Consider the following 18,943-nt stretch of genomic DNA (forward strand, 5'->3'; position numbering starts at 1 on the left):
TGACACAGGTTCCGGAATTTGCCTCTCTTTAGCCACAGGTTGGTTACTAGAAGCGGGTGGTACTTGATTTTGGGCCCTATCTTGGGCAAGAACAGCAGTCACAATCTGAGCAATGGTTCTTATCTGAGCCTCAGAAAATCCGGTCTCATTTTCCGTGTTATATGCCATTTCTACTGGATCTGAGTCGGACTCTGAATCTGATGAACTTGAATGGCTCACTGAACTAACTGGAGTAAACTCGGGGATTGGGGATATTCTGACGAGACGCTGACCAGGATGTCGGTTCCAAGCTCTCGAAGCAGTTTCTCAGGAAGGATCAATTCTGGCAAAAAATGTCTGAGTTAACGAGGGTCCTGTATGTATGCATGAGAAAATGGAAGCACATAGGATGGGAAATGCATTTCTAATGTGCTAATGATCAGTATGGAAATAAGATCTCAATTTCAACGACTGGACCAAAGATTCGATGTGAATAATATGACAATAACTTATTTTGTATCTAAACATTTCTGGCATTATCTGTCGTCGACTGTTCCTTTTGGATTTACGGTTGACTATTTTCTCTCGAATCCCTAACTTTTGCCTTGGAATGAAAGATTTTCCAAGCGGGATTTTTATTTCATTGTGTATATTTTGTATCCTTACTTTTTGCCTTGGAACATATGGTCCCAAGCAGGATTTTATTTTGTTTTGTTACAAATATTGTAATCTCTCACCTATCTTCAGATAATGCGAGAAATGTTAAAATACAAAGGAATTACAACCCCTTTATAACTTCCTTTTCTTTTGGGCATTAATTCACTATAAGTGATTGCATTATATTATTCAAAACGAATTTGGGGTCCAGTCTCAAAATCAATGTCAAACGTCCATACCGGACATTAGCTCTTATTAATGCATGGCTGAAAAAAAGAGAGTGTTACATGGTGCATGAATGTCACAACATATGTATAATTTATATCACACAGGGGAACGGGAGTTGGGAAATGCATGCCTTCCAACCTTATTTCTCCCACACACGGATTCCATTGGTATAAATTCCGACATCTGTTTTTTAGGAATTGGTCTAATCTTGACAACCAACAGGGGGTTTTGAGATTGACGATATAATCTCTCGGAAATGAATGCGGCATTACAACAGCAAATAGAATTGGATGCACCTTAGGGGAAGTAACTAAGGCTTTCAACTATATGCATTGGCTTTAGTCTTATTGGGCTTAACAAAGTCTGGGTTCCGCAAACAGGATTCGGGCTTTGTTGGGCCTACTCCTTTTGACGCACCTTTAAGGTACTAGGCTTGCGGTTGGTAGTAATGTTAATTCTCGGATGGATGCACCTAAATCGCATGGTTTAGGCTAGATCCACCGTCAAACTTAACACCAGTACCGAAGGGTAGTATGGGTAGAATTAGGTGAGAAGAGAGAAATGCGAATGAATGCAAAAATCCTAGAAAGAAAAAGGAAAGCAATTAAGCATATACGGACGATTAAAAATTTTCCAATGGCTTTTCTACTCAATTTTATTTTTTTAGAAAACATAGATTTTTTTAGAGTCAACTCCTAATTGCAACCACTAAATTATTTATTAAAAACAACCGGGGATTAGTGGGTGCAAAGTCCCCAGTGAAGTCGCCAAACTGTTTTCCCCCCGGAGAAATTCGATGGTTGATTTGTTTTTTTTTTTGTTTTGGAAAAGAGGGTGACAAAAATCTTTTGGATATGCGGTGCCGATAAATCGGTCTTTACAAAATTATTTGAGTCGCCACCCATTATTTCGGCAATGGGACCATTTTCAATTTTATTTTTAAAAAAAAGTGACTTCATTTAAAAAAAAAAAAGTGGTTCAAACAATGTGAAAATGAGATTTTTTTAAGAGATAAAATACTAGAAATGAAAAAAGAAAAGTTAGAATCGTTACCTAGCCCTCAGATTTGAGGATTGCATACGCTGATATTGATTTAGAGATAATGTTTCACAATCCCAGAAGCACAATCACAAGTTCTCTCACCAAAATAAAATCGTTTTTTTTTTTTCTTGCTTTCCTCTCTTTTCCTTTTTTTTTTATCTTTTTGTGTTTTTGACTTTAAACCTAAAATATCTATGACTTGATCTTTCTCAAGTTTACTCAGTTGAGTTCTTGAGAGAAAGCTCCAGTCGTTAGACTCAAAAAGAATTGTATACCTTAAAGGAGAAATGAGAACAAAATCTTAAAATGTTCAACAGTCCCGTTTTTGCTATAAAATGTTCTATTTATATGGCTAGGGCAACAGAGCATAGTCGCGTCATGCAGGTATTAGCCGCGTGACGCGCCCGTAAGCTGCGTGACGCAGCTTACTTTTCGTACAGTTGCCGCGTATCCATACAAACAGTGCAGGCCGTTTGCATGGGCGCGCGCCAGAGGTGTCAGCCTTGTTAGAGCTGCGTGACGCAACTAAGAGTGCCGTCACGCAGGTAATAGCTGCATGACGCAGCCCTAATGCGGGTCAGACTCCTTTGGGCGGTTTTATTCAGGTTTTGGTTCAAACACTCCTGGTAATCGTGAAACCTTATCCCATGTCCTCATATCATCATCGGGTCAGGTGGGGGCATAAAATTACGCGTCAACACCCGTATGTGGAGTTTATACTGGGAAGAGATTATGATGAATTCTGCAAGATGTTTCTGATACAGCCTATTGGATCTCGGTTTGATGATTTTCAGGCACCTTCCCAGCCTCCTATCACACGTTCTTCTCGGGCTTCAGGCCCCTCGTCCAGGACTCCAAGGAGGAGGCCCCAGACTGATCCTTCTTCTTCCACTCCGGTTGAGGGTCCATCTCAAACTAGGCCCAGTCGGATGCCAGGTCCTTCCAGGGCTCCCCGAGCCATTTCAGAGGCTACCAGATCACTTCATCCAGGCCTGGCCCACCTACGCCTTCCATACAGCATTTCTTACTATACTCTTGACAGCACTCTAGCTTTTCGAGAGGTTTCCCTGGAGAATGTGGATCGCCTGGATCTTCCTCCTGAAGACATTACTGAGGTATAGGCCGATAAATCTCTCACAAAAAGGATTCATAAGAGATTTGATATTGACTTAATATTTTTTGTGATTTCCAGGTTCCCCCCGGTTTGGTTAATCAGATGATTGAGCTGATGCTCGGGATGCAGCAAGAACTATGTTCGTCCTGGACTCTGAGGGCTTTTGATGATCAGAGGGGGAGGAGGCCCCGCCGCTGATGCCGTGGCTGCTAGATTTTTCCTGCTTTTTCTGTACTTTTTTCTTTTGCCTGTGCTTCTGTACTGAAGTTTGATTGTACCTGCACTGGGTTAGTACTGAACAATTCATTGTATGCATGTTTATTTACTTCAATCAAGAAAGAACAGGGTTTCTTCTCTCCATTTCCAACTGCTCTCTTTTTTTCTTTCTTTTTTTTTTTTTTTTTTGGAAAAGTATTTTGAAGAAGAGAAAAAAAAACTTATTCTGTACAAAAAAGAAAAAAAAAATTTTTTTTTTGGCGGGGGGCGTGCCCACCTCGGAGGGCGGGTCTGACTGCCTCCGACGGTGGGCGCGACCGCCTCGGAGGGCGGGTCTGACAGCCTCCGGGCGTGCTTTTTCTCTATAAAAGCCGTTTTTTGGCCCCCCTTTTTTTTTCACTCTCTCTTTCGGAATTTCGAGCCCAAAAGCAAATTTTCGGTCAGTTTCTTCTCTTTTCTTTCTTTCTTTATTTTTTTTTAAATAAATAAATAAATAAAATAAAATAAAAAACATCAATCCCTTCTACAACCATAGCATGCACAGCTAGACTAAAAGTCTCTCCAAAGTTGAAAAGATCAATTTGGGGAGGTACAGTCTTTCTCCTGTTATTACTCTTAGGGGTGTAGTAATTGATTGGGATTTTTTACGGGCCTGTATTAGACTTTGGGACCCTGAGGCCCACGTTTTTCGATTTGGGGCCATGATGGAAGAGATGTGCCCTCTTTTTGAGGAGTTTTTGTGCTATTATAGGGTGTGACCCCAATGCCCCTTTGGTTAAGCATGAGGTAAAGATTGCGTATGTTAGGTCGTTTGAAAACCCGTTTCAGTTCAGTCAACCGCAGGCTAGGGCTATGATTATTGATGACCGGAAAGCAATTTTGTTGCCCCTGATTGACGAATTTTCAGAGGCTTGTCCAGACGACCCAAACCGGATGAGGCTGAGAATGCGGGCCTTGGTTTTTTGTTTATTGGCTGGCTTCTTGTTTAACCAGGACCCAGGCTTTGGGGATTTGCGCGTCTGCCCCATGGTTCGGCAAATGGAGGATATGGGTTGTATTGGCGGCATTGTGCTAGCAGAGACTATTAGGAGCCTTGACAGAGCTGCTTTGGGCTTTGATGATTGGACAGTCTCTCCAATTATTCTCCAGGTACTTCCCCTTATTATTTTTTTCTTATTTTTTCTTTCTTCCTTTTCTTTCATTCCTTTGTAATAGAAAGGATCCATTACTCAGGTTTGGTTGAAGGACCACCTCCAAGTGGTTGCTACTCCTACTCTCTTGCCCTATAGCCCCACTCAGTATCGTATGCGGAGGATCCTGATCACACACCCATCTACTGATGCTTGGACTTCATGGCTGATTGAGTTGGGCCCAAATGAGATACTGTGGTTCATCTCCTGGTACAACATCACCCGCTTTATCCAGGTCAGCTTCCGCCATACTAGGGTTTACCTTTTAGGCCTTACACACTGTACTTGGTATTGCGCTTCGCGCGTCTTGAGGCAGATGGGGATAGATCAGACTGTTCCGATTATGGATGACTTTTCAGCTGATTCAGCCATCACTCCGGGTGTTACCCGAGCTGTCCTTAGGGCTTGGGTTAGAGATCATCATATGGTTAGGCCTTTACCTAATCCTGCCAGTGTTCAGACTTCTCCTGAGTATCGAACCTGGTTCATTGCCACTGTCTGGCCGGTTGAGAGACCAAGGAGGACCGCACTGCTGAGTACACTTGAAGGTTGGGTTCAGGTTGACGCTGATGATGAGGTTGGGACTAGTGAGGAGATTGTGTTGGCTCCTCGGATAGGCGAGATTGGATAGAGTTTACCAGCTAGGGATGACTCAGAGGACGTTGCTCCACGAAGGCGACGGGATACCTAGACTTTTATAGGCTTTTTACTGTTTTTCTTTTATTTTGACTTTTATTTGGCACTTGGACTTTGGATTTTGGATGTATGTTTTTTTTCGGACTCTTTGGACTTAGACTTAGACTTGTTTATTTTGTTTGGACTCTTTCGCTTTATGCTTGACTGCAGATAGTTTGACTTTATTGCTTAAATTGAGAATGTCAATTGGCTTTTAGGCTTTCCAAGCATTTTCCAACTTTATTTATTTAAGCTCTAATTTTTGCCTAAGTCGCCCTTTCGGATTTTCAACTTAGCGAGCTTACCCATTTTTGCCTAAGCCACCCTTTGTGGGTTTTTAACTTAGCGGGCCCCGACTTTTGCCTAAGCCGCCCTTTCGGGTTTTCGACTTAGCGGGTTTTTTTTCTTCTCTTTTTTTCTTTTTTATTTGGCAAAGAAGAATGAAATTATGAAATGATTTTTTTATTAATGTTTAGACCGCGCCCAATGAGGGCTGCCTACATATCTCCGATATATAATTTCTTTTTTTTCCGAGGAGAATCAGGTCTAATGTAGCTCTTTTTACATCATGCAATGCTTATTATACAAAATATCTTTTTAACTTATCTAAATTACATGGATTTGTGAACTCCAAACCATCTAAATTAGTCAAGATGACGGCTCCGCCAGACAGTATCTTCTTCTACACATAGGGTCCAGCCCAATGAGGATGGAACTTCCCATGTGGGTCTGTGACTGGTTGTCTAATCTCTTTCAAAACCAAACAACCTTCTTCCAGTTTTCGGTCTTTGACCTTCTTATTAAAGTGTCGTGCCATCCTTCTCTGGTAAACTTGAGTTTGGTGGATTGCTTGCAATCGCTTCTCATCCATACCCAAGAGTTGCAAATGATAATTCTCAGCCCAATCTGCTTCGCTGATTTGGCTTTCCCGGATGATTCTTGTTGACTGAACTTCTAGCTCGACAGGCAACACTGCTTCCATACCATACACTAGGGAATATGGGGTTGCCCCAGTAGGCGTTCTAATTGAAGTCCTATATCCCCATAGAGCATTTGGCAACTGTTCATGCCAAGCTTTGTGCTTTCTCGCTGTCTTCTGCAAAATGATTTTTATAGCCTTGTTTGCAGCCTCTACAGCCCCATTTGTTTGTGGACGATAGGGAGAGGACTTATGGTGTTGAATCTTCTTCTCATTCAACAAATCAGAGAATTGACCCTGAAAATGAGACCCATTATCAGTTATGATCTTGAATGGCGTTCCGTACCGACAAAGGATGTTGGTATGAACGAACTGTGCTGCCTTCTTGGCATTCAGGACCGAATAAGAAACTGCCTCAATCCACTTAGTGAAATAATCAACAGCAACCAAGATGAATTGATGGCCATTGGAGGCCTTCGGGTGGATCTTTCCGATCACGTCTATGCCCCAAGTTGCGAAAGGCCATGGTGAAGCAATAGGATCAAGTTGACCGGAGGCCGCTTTTGTAGCTTAGCAAAAATCTGACATTCATGGCACTTCCGCGCGTGCCTCACGCAATCTGCATTCATAGTCGACCAGTAATAACCCAGGTTCATAATTTTTCAAGCCAGAGCTATCCCATGCATGTGCGGACCAGACTCCCCATTATGTAAGGAATCCATGATGGCTTGAGCTTCTCCCTCATCAACGCACCTTAGGTGCAGGCCATTCCAACTCCTTTTATACATAACTCCCCCAGTAAGGAAATATTCAGATGCTAACTGTCTCAATGTCCGTTGGTCAGTCTTGTCGGATCCCTCCAGGTAGGCTTCATTCTGCAGATAGTTCTGTATGTCCCAATACCAAGGCTTGTCATCTACCAAATTCATGACGTGTGCTGGCTGTTTCTGTAGCTGAACTTTCAGAGGTCGAATGACTTGGTCTCCCCCCACATTAACCATGGAGGCCAAAGTAGCCAGAGCATCAGCAAACTGATTTTTGGCTCGCGGCAAGTAGTGGAAAGATAACTCCTCAAACTACTGAGCCAATTCATCCAAGCGTTGTAGGTAAGGAACCAGACGCTCTTCCTTAATTTTCCATTTCCTTAGAGCTTGAGAGACTATTAAATTAGAATCTCCGAAAACCCTAAGGACTTTTATCTCCTTTTCCAGGGCTGCTTCTAACCCCTTTATGCAAGCTTCATACTCGGCTTCATTGTTGGTACAATCAAAATCTAATTTGACTGCGATTGGGATGTATTCTCCACAAGGAGTTTTGAATACGACTCCAACCCCATTTCCATGGTAGTTTGAAGCTCCATCGAAGTACATTTCCCAGACTTCACTTTCCAAGCTCAACAAGTCTTCATCAGGAAATTCTACCTCCGGCATTTGGTCTTCGACTGGTAATTCTGCTAACTGATCAGCCAAGGCTCCGCCTTTCACTGCCTTCCGTTGCACAAACTTTAAATCATAAGCTGCGAGCATCGACACCCACTTAGCCATCTTACAGTCAAGAACCGGCCTCTCCATAAGGAATTTCAAAGGGTTCGATTCAGAAATAACATATGTGGTGTAAGATGAGAGGTAGTGCTGCAGCTTTGTACAAGCCCAAACTAGAGCCAGGCACAACTTCTCTATCTTGTTGTATTTGAGCTCGTATTCTAGCATCCTCTTGCTAAGGTAATACACGGCATTTTCTACCCTTGTATCTTTTGCTTGTTGAGCTAGCATTGCACCCGTCGCTTCTTCTGTCACTGATAGGTACAATAGCAAAGGCTTTCCTAGCCTTGGTGGCTGTAAAATTGGCGGGGATAGCAGATATTGCTTGACTTGGTCGAAAGCCTTCTGACAATCCTTATTCCATTTGACGGCTACTCCTTTCCTGAGTAGTTTGAAAATCGGACCACAAGTATCGGCTAATTGATTAATGAACCGGCTGATGTACTGTAGCCTTCCCAGGAAATCTCGAACTTCTTTTTCTGTCCTTGGTGCTGGCATTTCCAGAATGGCTTTAGCTTTTGAAGGGTCAATCTCTATGCCCTTCCGACTGACCATATGCCCCAGAAATACCCCGGATGTAGCCCCAAACAGACATTTTGCCGGGTTGAGCTTTAAATTGTACTTTCGAAGTCTAAGGAAGAACTTCTCAAGTGCTGTCGTATGTTTTTCAGCTGTTTTAGATTTAACAACCATATCGTCCACATACACTTCTACTTCTTTGTGAATCATGTCGTGGAAGATGGTCGTTGCCATTCTTTGATAGGTTGCCCCGGCATTTTTGAGCCCAAAAGGCATGACCCTATAGCAGTAGGTTCCCCACTCCGTGATGAATGTCGTTTTCTCTTTATCTGGCAAATGCATCATTATCTGATTGTATCCGACAGCAAGATCGGCCAAGAAGACCATCTCGTGTCTAGCCATTCGGTCCACTAATAAGTCAATATGCGGCAGGGGGAAGTCGTCCTTCGGACACGCTTTATTCAAATCCCAGTAATCCACACACATTCTGACTTTGCCATCTTTCTTCGGCACCGGCACAATGTTTGCTAACCATGTCGGGTAAGCAATGGGTTCTATGAACTTGTTTTCCAATTGCTTAGCTACTTCCTCCTTGATTTTCAAGGACCATTCTGTCTTTAGCCTCCTTAGCTTCTGTTTTACTGGCTTAGCCTCAGGATATATTGGAATCTTGTGCACCGCTACTGCTGGGTCAATTCCCGTGATGTCACTTGCTTTCCACATGAAACAATCGGCAAACTTCTTCAAACATTAACTGACCTGTTCCCTGTTCACACAATCAGATGCAATGTATGTATGTTCATTTTCTTCTTTACCAATTATTATTTTTTGCTTTTCATTTTTTATTTCATTGATTTGATTTTTATCATTTTTGCTTGGAAATGCTTGGAAAGATAGACACTCGGGGTAGCCAAAAATCTGGAAGCCTTTATTGATTAGGACGGAATCGTCCTCAAAAATTACATCAAATTTAAAGTCTGGATTTTCTAAATCCGACACAGAACTGGAACTGGACTCTGACTCGGTTTCAGACTCAGACTCAGTATAGGACTTGATTACAGACTCTAGGTTTGACTCGGGAAGAGGTTTATCAACAGCGTGTCCGTCCTCGGCATACCAGTTGGTGAGAGGCCCTTTGTACGGCTTGATCAGGCTCAGCAGGTCTCGATTCCCATCACTTCCTGTAATGACTGCAACCTCGTCAAAGAGACTGGGCTGCATGAAGTCTTCTACTTCCAGTTCAGTTATTGTTTCGGGCTTGTTGCCCCAGACATCAGAGAATATTTCTAACCCAGGCAGCATCTTCTTAGCAGTTGGGCAGCGGAATGGTTCTTGGAAGCCACGATAAGGAATCGTTTCTCCCGGTCTGCAGAAGTAACCATTCAAAGTCAAAAGGTAAGGCCGCATCTGTATACTCTCCTTCCTTCCCCTTCTGATTCTCTCAGCACGGTCTTCGTCAGTGGGCTCGTACCCCAGTCCAAAGGTTCCTTCATTCACCGGACACTCCCAGGCTTGCAGTTTGGGGTATGTTTTCCCAGATCTGGCCATAACCATTCCCGGCAGATAGGACATCTTAAGCATTAAAGGCACTATGCAGTTTATTTGCACTATCCCAAAATCAAAGAGAATTCGAGAGTTTGCAGTCTTTCCTTCTATGAACTGCACAGTGTCATATTGAAATCCCGAGAGGGGCAAGTTGGCAGTTTCAGGGTTAACCTCAAAGAGAGGCTGGCCCTTTGGCTTCTTAAGCTGGCTGTAGTCATCCCCCTGGATGGTGATAACCTTGTTCTCATGAGGAAACTTGACCTTTTGGTGCAAGGAAGAGGGTACTGCCTTGGCATGATGTATCCAGGGTCGACCTAGAAGTAGGTTGAAGCTAGTAGGCACATCAATTACCTGGAATGGTACCTCCATTATGGCTGGCCCAATTGCCAATTTTAATGTTGCTACCCCCAATACTTCCCTCCTGGTGCTGTCGTAGGCTTTAACTATCTGGTCTGATGGAGTGAAGTCTGTTTCTTCCAACCCTAGACAGCTGGCTACCCTTAGTGGGCAGACATTCAGTGCTGACCCATTATCAATGAGAACCATGGGCACAGTCTTTTCTCTGGTTTGAACTGTGACGTAAAGGGCATTATTGTGACTGCCTCCTTCCTTGGGTAAGTCATCATCAGAGAACCCGATGCTTTGCATCTTTGATGATTGGGTGAGGGTGGATACCAGCACTTCGGGACTAACCTCCACGGATGTTTGCGGTTGACTCAAAGCCGTGCAAAGAGCTTGGCGATGAGGAAAGGATGATGCTAGAAGTTCCCAGATTGACACCCTAGCCTGGGTCTTTTTCAGCTGTGAAAGTACCGGGTCTTCCTTTGGCTCCTCCGCCCTCTGGTAGGGTTTATTTTGGACTTTGTCCAAGACTAATGGTTCATATTGTCTCCCGCTCCTGGTTATAGCATCGACCTCTTCAGTTAGGTCATTCAAATCCAGGACACAGATTTCATTCATTTCTAGGAATAGCTCGAAAGGATCGATCAATTCTTGGTCAGAAATAATAGCATTTACCCCGTGATTTGGTAAGGGGTTAGTGCTAATATTTGGCTTGCTTCTGGGAATTATTGAACCGTTATCCACCAGGTCCTGGATGCGGTTCTTAAGCATCCAGCACGCTTCAGTCTTGTGCCCATGTCCCTGATGATACTCACAGTATTCATCAGCCCTGTAATTCCTTGGCAATGGATTGGGTGGTGGCTTGGCTTCCAAAGGCTTAATGTAATTAGCTTTGACGGCTTCTCGGAACACTAAAAGGATTGGCATTCCGAGATCAGTATATGTTCTTCTTGACTGATTGCCATTTCTCATGTTCCCCACACGTAAAGGGTTAGTGGGGGTGATGCTTCCCACTTCGTGGACTTTGCTAGCTTGGCTAGGTTTCTTGTATTTTGAGGTTCCTGAGTCTTCTTTCAGCTGCCCCATTTGAATCAGATCTTCTACCTTCGTGGCAGTGGCAATGAGCGACTGAAACGTTGGTAAGTACTGGGTTTGTAGCTGGTGTTGGTAGACAGGCTGCAGGTTTTTTATTATTATGTCCACCTGCTCTTGCTCAGAAGGCCGATTAATCATTTGGGCAACCTTGGCCCTCCACCTCGTAAGGAACGAGGAAAAAGGTTCATTGTTCTTTTGTTTGGTGGTTTCTAGCTCTCTCCGAGTAACATCCACCTCCATATTGTAGTGATATTGTGAATTAAATGCATTGCAGATATCCTCCCAGGTCTTCATTTTGGACCGGTCTAAACTGACAAACCACCTTAAAGCAGCACCAGTCAGAGATTGTTGGAACAACTGAGCAAGGAGCTCGCTGCTCAATCCAAACGGGTTAAGGGCACCCACATTCATTTTCAAATGAGTTTTAGGACAGGTGGTTCCATCAAATTTGTCCATGTTGGGCATTTTGAATTTTGTGGGTAGTCTTGCTTTGGGGAACAAGGACAAGGAGTCCATGTCCACCACCTCCTTGTGTGTCTTGAGGGCAGTGATAGATCTTTCTAGGAGTTCTAGTTTCTCTCTCATTTTCTGAGCTTCCAGCTCAGAAGCAGTTTTGGAGGGCATGTCATCCAGGTTCAGGGCAGGGTTTGTAGGTTCAGCAGCAGGTCCCTGATTGGAGGCAGCAGGTCCACTTCCCCCAGCGGAAGCCCCATTTCCATTTCCATTACCCAGTTCAGCTATCAGGGCAGTCCTTTGGGCAGCTAATGCCTCATTCATTCTGGCCTCCATCCTGGCCTCCAGTTGTTCAATGAGGGTTTGGATGTCGGAGATTGATGCCATTGATGCAGGTAAGGTTGTAGGAGTTGTAGGTGAAGCTGGTGAGGCTGGTGATAGCACTGTGGGCATGGCTGGCACTGATGCTGGCACTTGAACAGGGGGTACCTGTAAGTATAAGGGTAATTTGATTAGGGTACGGTGGGTAGTATCAGGGTAGTGATGTGAGGTGGATCGACTCTTTGTCCAACTGTGCATGACTAAGAAAAGGGGTGTTTTGTGTTCCTCTTAATGTGATGATATGTCATGAATGCGCACAACACCACGTCATAATCTGTTTATGATATGATTCACATCATTGGGTGCATACAGTCCTAAGGGATAGGTTCTATAGGCTATGACACAAATAGAGAATAGGCTTATAAAGGGACCCTTGAACCTTGAGCATGGATATACCTAACCACATGTGAAACAAAGAGTTTCGCGTGGGTCCAACAGTACGCATGCCTATGGGCCATCCCCAAAAGGATTAGGGATGGTTTGCGGTAACAGGGAGGACGCTTTGGCTGTCCGTCGACATAATCAAAGAGACCTGCCGATCAGCGCTACTTACTATCCAGACTCAGAAGTTTGAACAGAGAGAGAAGGAATTCATTTGAAATTCATTTTTTATGCAATGAAGAAAAGGATTCTCAATCGTGCAAATAAATCATCGAGTTAAAATGTTTTAATTAAATTGTACAAATTGAGTCCAAATTTTCCTTATTAAGCTTTCTTAAAGAAAGAACACTTAATCTTTGCTAAGGTACCCTGCAAAACAAAACCCTAAAGAAGGGCTGGTTAGTTTACACAGCAATTGTAGTCCACTTTTATGCAAAAAGATTACATAAAGTCCCCAGTGAAGTCGCCAAACTGTGAATCCCTCCCCCAAATATCAGGCATATGAATGCATATGACTAAGGGCAGAAATGCACGTGAGTGTATGAGTCGCCACCTTGTTTAATTATTTTAGGGTAAACTAGGAAAAACCCTAAGTGACTCCAATTTTAATTAACCTACTTACTAGATTAATTATCCCAATATTTAAGGCATGGTCTACGAACTCGAGGTGGATCCCAAGACTATGTCATGTTGATAAACTAACCAATAAAAAAAATGAATGCTTTGCAAGGAAGATGAAGTAATTGGACGAATGAAAATGTTTATGTGATTTCGACTTGCCGCTCGGGGTTAAATCCCAAACGTGCCTACGTACTTCCGTTTGAATGGAAGATCAAAGTCAACGTAGTTTGATAGGCCTCTTTTAGAGGGCTTTGAATGGGTATGCTTTATGCATGGGTGTGTGTATGCTTCGTCCATTTTTTAGGCATTTTGCCAAAACATTGATTGATTTGATTAGGCATTTGTTGCCAAAAGGGAGTGTTTGATTGGGCTTATTGTTGCCAAAATTGATTATTTTAAGGCTTTAAAGCCAAAATATTGATTTAGGCAAATTATTGCCAGAAAAATGTTGATTGGGCGATTGTCGCCAAAATTTGATTGACTTAAGGCAATTTATTTGCCAAAAGTGATTATTTGAAGGCTTTTAGCCAAAATGCTGATTTAAGCGATTTGTCGCTACAAAAAAGATTAATCTCATTTATAGGCAATTTGTTTACCAAAAGTGATTGATTGATTTGCAATGTAGGCAATTTATTGCCAAGAAAAAAAAAACGTGTTTAATTAAGGCCTTTTAGCCACAATTATTGATTAATTGGACTTAAGCCAGATTTGTTCGAAATAAAGGCAATTTCACCATAGTTATTGATTAACTAGGCTTTTAGCCAATATTGTCAAATTTAGGCTTTAATACCACGATTATTAATTAACCGGGCATTCTAGCCTAAAATTATTTAATTGAGGCAGTTTATTTGCCTAATTATGACATGAATGCTTTTATGCAGTTGTAGAATTATTAGGAGTAGAAAAGAAGCATGCATGAAGTGCTAAAATTAAATAGGCAGAGTTTAGTTTATGTACCTGATTTAATCGATGGCCACTTCTTAACTCCAGGTTAAGCTCCTCGTTAAGGGAATATTAATTAATTCAATTTTAGTGACCAAATAACAAAGCAAGAAAGCAATAAAACTAAACTAAAATGCAGAAAAGTAGTAAAGAATCGCAAGGAGCGTAGGGGAGAAGGAGCGTCCGTCAACACAGACTGAGTGAGTCAAAATAGAGCACCGGAGCTGTTTTTATAGGAAAATTCGGGCTGAAGGGCGATCGTGACCGCCTGACCGGGCGGTTCGGACCGCTGGTTCGGGCGGTCGGGACCGCCGGACCGGGCGGTCATGGCAGCCGGGTGGTCAGGGCCGCCGGCCCTGGCGGTCAGGGCCGCTGGACCCTGTCAAACTACCAGTTTTTTCGTTTCTGAGGCTTTTCGGGAGTTCCAGTCCTCCAAAAAATATCCCGGGACCAATTCCGCGATCCTCGCGACGTCTCGGACGTTTTAAGTACCATATTGGCCTACTTCCGGCAAAGTTTCAAAATGACCCCCGGTCCGGCCGGGATGTTTGCAGTCCAGGAAAACTGGCTTTTTGAGCCTCAAAATTTAAGTATTCACACTTGTATATTGGGACTGCATATGCTGATGCTATATATCAAGTCTCTGTTGCTGTAGTTGCCTAGCTGTTACTGCATTTTTTCCTTCCACTTCAATCTAGGAGCTTTGAATCCTAAATCCCCCGTTACAATAGCAGAGTTCTTTAGTTGTGATCTATGAATTATAACCTACTACCATTGTTTAATGATGACTACAAAAAGATTAAAAAAATACACAAATTACCATAAAAACTAAGCATTTCACAATCTTTTCTTGAATCAAAAAGTTCATTCAACCAATTCAAATATTAAAAGTAAGTGTTTTTATGAAACCTGATATGTTGTTGCATTAATCCCTTCTTTTCATTTAAGTAAACACCTATTCCTCTAGGGGCAATATGTCTTTTAGCCTGAGAAGCCATTGTTGGCTCTGCATCTCTTTCTCTGAGATGGAGGAATTAGTTATGTTCATCTAACCACAGGGTTGGTACTTTGACTTGCTTAAGGTGAATTTTTTATTGCTGCAGCTCTTGCACTACAAGAAAATCGCCAAATAACAACGGATATTTTGCAATGGACTGATCCAATTCTAATTAGCAACAGATTGCCCATGGATTAAAAACGAATCTTGACCAAATAACTCTTACTGAATATAGGAATGGACTAGCAACGAATTAGAAATGGATTTTCTAAAAACATAATATTCTGTTCCTAAGTTTCTGTTGCTATTCGGCGATTTTCTTTTAGTATCATATATCTTATAAAATGCATAATAGTAGGTGTAGCAGGCATTTGACTTTGTTCAATTGTAAATGAAGACACTGAGAAATACAACAAGTTACCATCTAACTTGCTTAATACAATGAAAGGAGATAACAAGACATGGAATGCATGATTGATCATTTACTGCTATTAGTTGGAGTGAAATTGGTATTTTGTCTCTGAGTTGCCGCTCTTGGCTGACTTGGATTGTTGTTTTGTCTTTGAGTGGTGCTCTAGGCTCAATTGGAGTTGTATATCTATTTGAAGTAACAGTTCCTCTTGGAGTTGTAGGTTTAGCATTAGTAGTCACCTATACAAAAAATTACCCAATTAGTGTTCTACATGAAATCACTGACAATAAATAGCAATTGGAAAATGTTTCAATTGATTACCTGAACTAGAGTTCTCCCTTTATATGGACATCCCCTTTTATTGTGTCATGGATTCTTGCATGGTGTACATGTCATTACAATACCTCTCTTTGAATGCTTCCCAATTTTCTTTTTTGGCTCATCTTTTTCCCTTCTTCTGTTTATCTTTTTCCTCCCTACTATTTTTTGCTCAATTTTTTTGGTGGTAGAACAATAGGATTATTAGTCTCAGGCCAAAGCTTCATCCCTAACACTGGTTGCACACTAAAACCATATGACAATAAATAATATTATTCCCTATACCACTTGGCAATATAATCTTCAGGATTCAACTTTTCGCGGTTCATGTCACAAATTGCATGTTGGCATGGAATGCCTTTAAACTCCCATGACCTGCAACTATAGGTCATTTTACTCAAACACACAGTGTATTGGTATTCTCCCTCTACTATCTCAAATCCAGTATCCCCATTCCACTTTGGTGTATAATGCATAAATAGTAGCTTATGAAATTCTAATTTTTCCATTACAACAGGTGAGATATCACAAATTCATGTCTCAGCAAATTCTCTCATTTTAACATTCCTCTCCATCACTTGTTGCCTAATCTCTTCACAGATGGTTATAATGGTTTGCAGTCTGGTACTGAGAATCCACCCATTAAATGTCTCAGACATATTGTTTTCAATCACATCACACTGGGTTGAGGGAGTAAAGAATGCCCTACACCAAGTATTGGTATTGTAGTACAACAAATCCTCAATAATACCATTTCCAAGTTTGCTAATATCTTTCAACTTCTCTTTTAATAACATTTCAAATGATGCCCTTACCACCTCCTAAAATTTTTTCCTTCTCTCTTCATCCCTCCACTTCTTTGCCCAATTTGTCCAAATATGCCTTGCACACATTCTGTGCTCAACTTCAAGTAGCTCCTGATTAATTGCTCTATCCAATCCCTATCACACACACAGTTAAAAGAAAAACCACAATGCAATATTATGAATTTGTTAATAAAAGACAAAACCATAAAAAAAAAGACCACAAAGCCCCATACCTCCTGCATATCTATCACGATTGCCCATCCCTTTCTTGTTGTGATACTCAGGTCTTGCTTCAAAGTGGAAATGAACCACATCTAATTCCTTGTGTTTATAATGTCAACAATAGCCCAGACAATAGGAAACATTTGATTGTTTCCATCTTTAGAAACAACACACAACAATTGACCTCCACATGGACCTTTGAAAAAGCAACCATCCATGAATATGATTTCCCTTATTCTAGCTAAAAATCCTTGTTTACATGCATTTAAACACATGTAGAACCTCTCAAATTGTTGTTTACCATTTTTGAGTCTTTTGCAAATAGCAAAATAAGTGGATCCTAAATTGGAATTTATTATTTGCTCACAATAGTCATGGATCCTAGCAAATTCTACCCTATAGTCACCCGTGGCAGGCAGCAAACCCTTCTTGCTACTGCTTTTCCTACATAAACCTTCAATTGATCTCTGCAAAGATCCTGTATGTCCCTTATTTTAATGCTCGGTTGTGACAAGATTCTCTCTTGGAAGTACTAAGCAATATATTTGGAATTGCATAGCTTATTTCTATTTGTCCTGTAGCACTTATGGGTTGGAACATAAGTCTTAATCATAAAATTTTTAGTCCGACTTTCTTTACTTCCAAAGAATAACCAGGGGGAACCATCTCTACACTTTGTCCTAACTCTCCTAGGTTCATTTGGGTTAATGGTAAGATGCACACCTCTAGCTATTGCATAGTTTCTAATTTCTTCTCTAAATTGAGCTACATCCACAAATATCATATCCAACTCCTAATAAGGAATTGATGTTATGGGATCATAATGTAGTTTCCTTTCTCTATTCTTGCTTGAACTACTGATCTCACCCTCATTCTGCTCATCATCAGTCACTTCTCTACTATCTGGGTCATAATTATTTGGGTAGGATTCATTGTTACTTGCTTTCCCCTTGTACCTCTCACTGATGTGATCTCCCCCTCTAAACCCAAAGTCTGCACCTACTTCACCTAGAGGCATATCTGCACAATCCTTTTGTCTAGGACCCCTATGTATTGTCTTGTAAGCCCTTACACTATTTCTAGCTTGCCTTAACTCCTCATGATTTTCACTTGCATCTTCTGCTTCCTCATCCTCACCTTCAGAATCTTCATCAGATTAAGCTTCACTCTCCTCTAGGTACTCACTCTCACTCTCTTCACTATTAGACTCAAGTTCTTCCTCTATTACATGCCCTGCCTCATCCTCAATCCCATTTAATCTAACATTTCACTATTTGAAGCATTTATTGTCTCATGTACATTATAATTAATATCATTCCTAACACCCATATTGTCTGACTCAGCTTCATTATTAACACCCCCACCAACATTTACCCCTTCTGGATCTGCAATAACTCCCTCAAGAAGTCCACCAAACTCTACTTCCTTTACCTCATCCAAATCATGCTTAACATACAAATGGAGTGTTTGACCATGACTCAAGATGTTGCACTCAAGAAGCACATCATTGTCCTTATACAAACAACTAAAGACCTATGTTTCTCCTTCTATCACAGACTTTGCAAATATCTTGAACACATTATTATACCCAAAAGACTTGGCTGTGGCTTGCAACTCCACTAATGACAGTAGGTCAGTGTCCACATTTGGATTCAACAACCACGTGGCCCCAGTATACCTCATGTGTGGTTCAAATTCAAACATGCCACCATGATTCCATCTCAAGTGTATCCTCTTCTCAGCCATTACGGAATCCTAGAGAAAGAAATATTAAAATAAGCTCTCATGTGCATTTTCCTACAAAAGTCGCTCTCTAAAGACATAAACTTTGCAATAGTACCTACCTCCAAATAACCCACTATTTCACCCAAAATATCAAAAAAATCAGTTCACAAAAAATCATTTTCCTATAACGACAAACTCAACATAATGACCATTACAAAATCTAAACTAAACACATAGTAAAGAAAAACCATCATACCAGTAAACACTAATCACAAGCAAACCCTAAATCATAAAAAAAAATGGGGAAGATTGAACTCTCATGTGCCAGGAAGCAGGATGCAATGTCGACTCCCTCTCCAACCAAAAACTAGCTACAAAGACGCAATGTAGGAACAAGCACTGTGAGAGAAAGGGATTTCAACAAGATGGAGGTGCTGAAATTTTTTTATTTTCTTTTCAGTTGCAAATTTCAGCATTTATTGCAAGAGGCATTACGCTATTTCATTTAATTTTTCGTTTTTCTCTTTCCCGTTATTTCTTGAACATGTGAAAACCAATATGGCGTCTAAATTGATGAAACATCAACTGTTTATGACACTTCAACGCGCATGTAATTCATGCAAA

The sequence above is a fragment of the Jatropha curcas genome, chromosome 9 (assembly GCF_041381405.1).
Source record: "Jatropha curcas cultivar XTBG-Jc1 chromosome 9, XTBG_Jcur_1.0, whole genome shotgun sequence".
NCBI lineage: Eukaryota > Viridiplantae > Streptophyta > Magnoliopsida > Malpighiales > Euphorbiaceae > Jatropha > Jatropha curcas.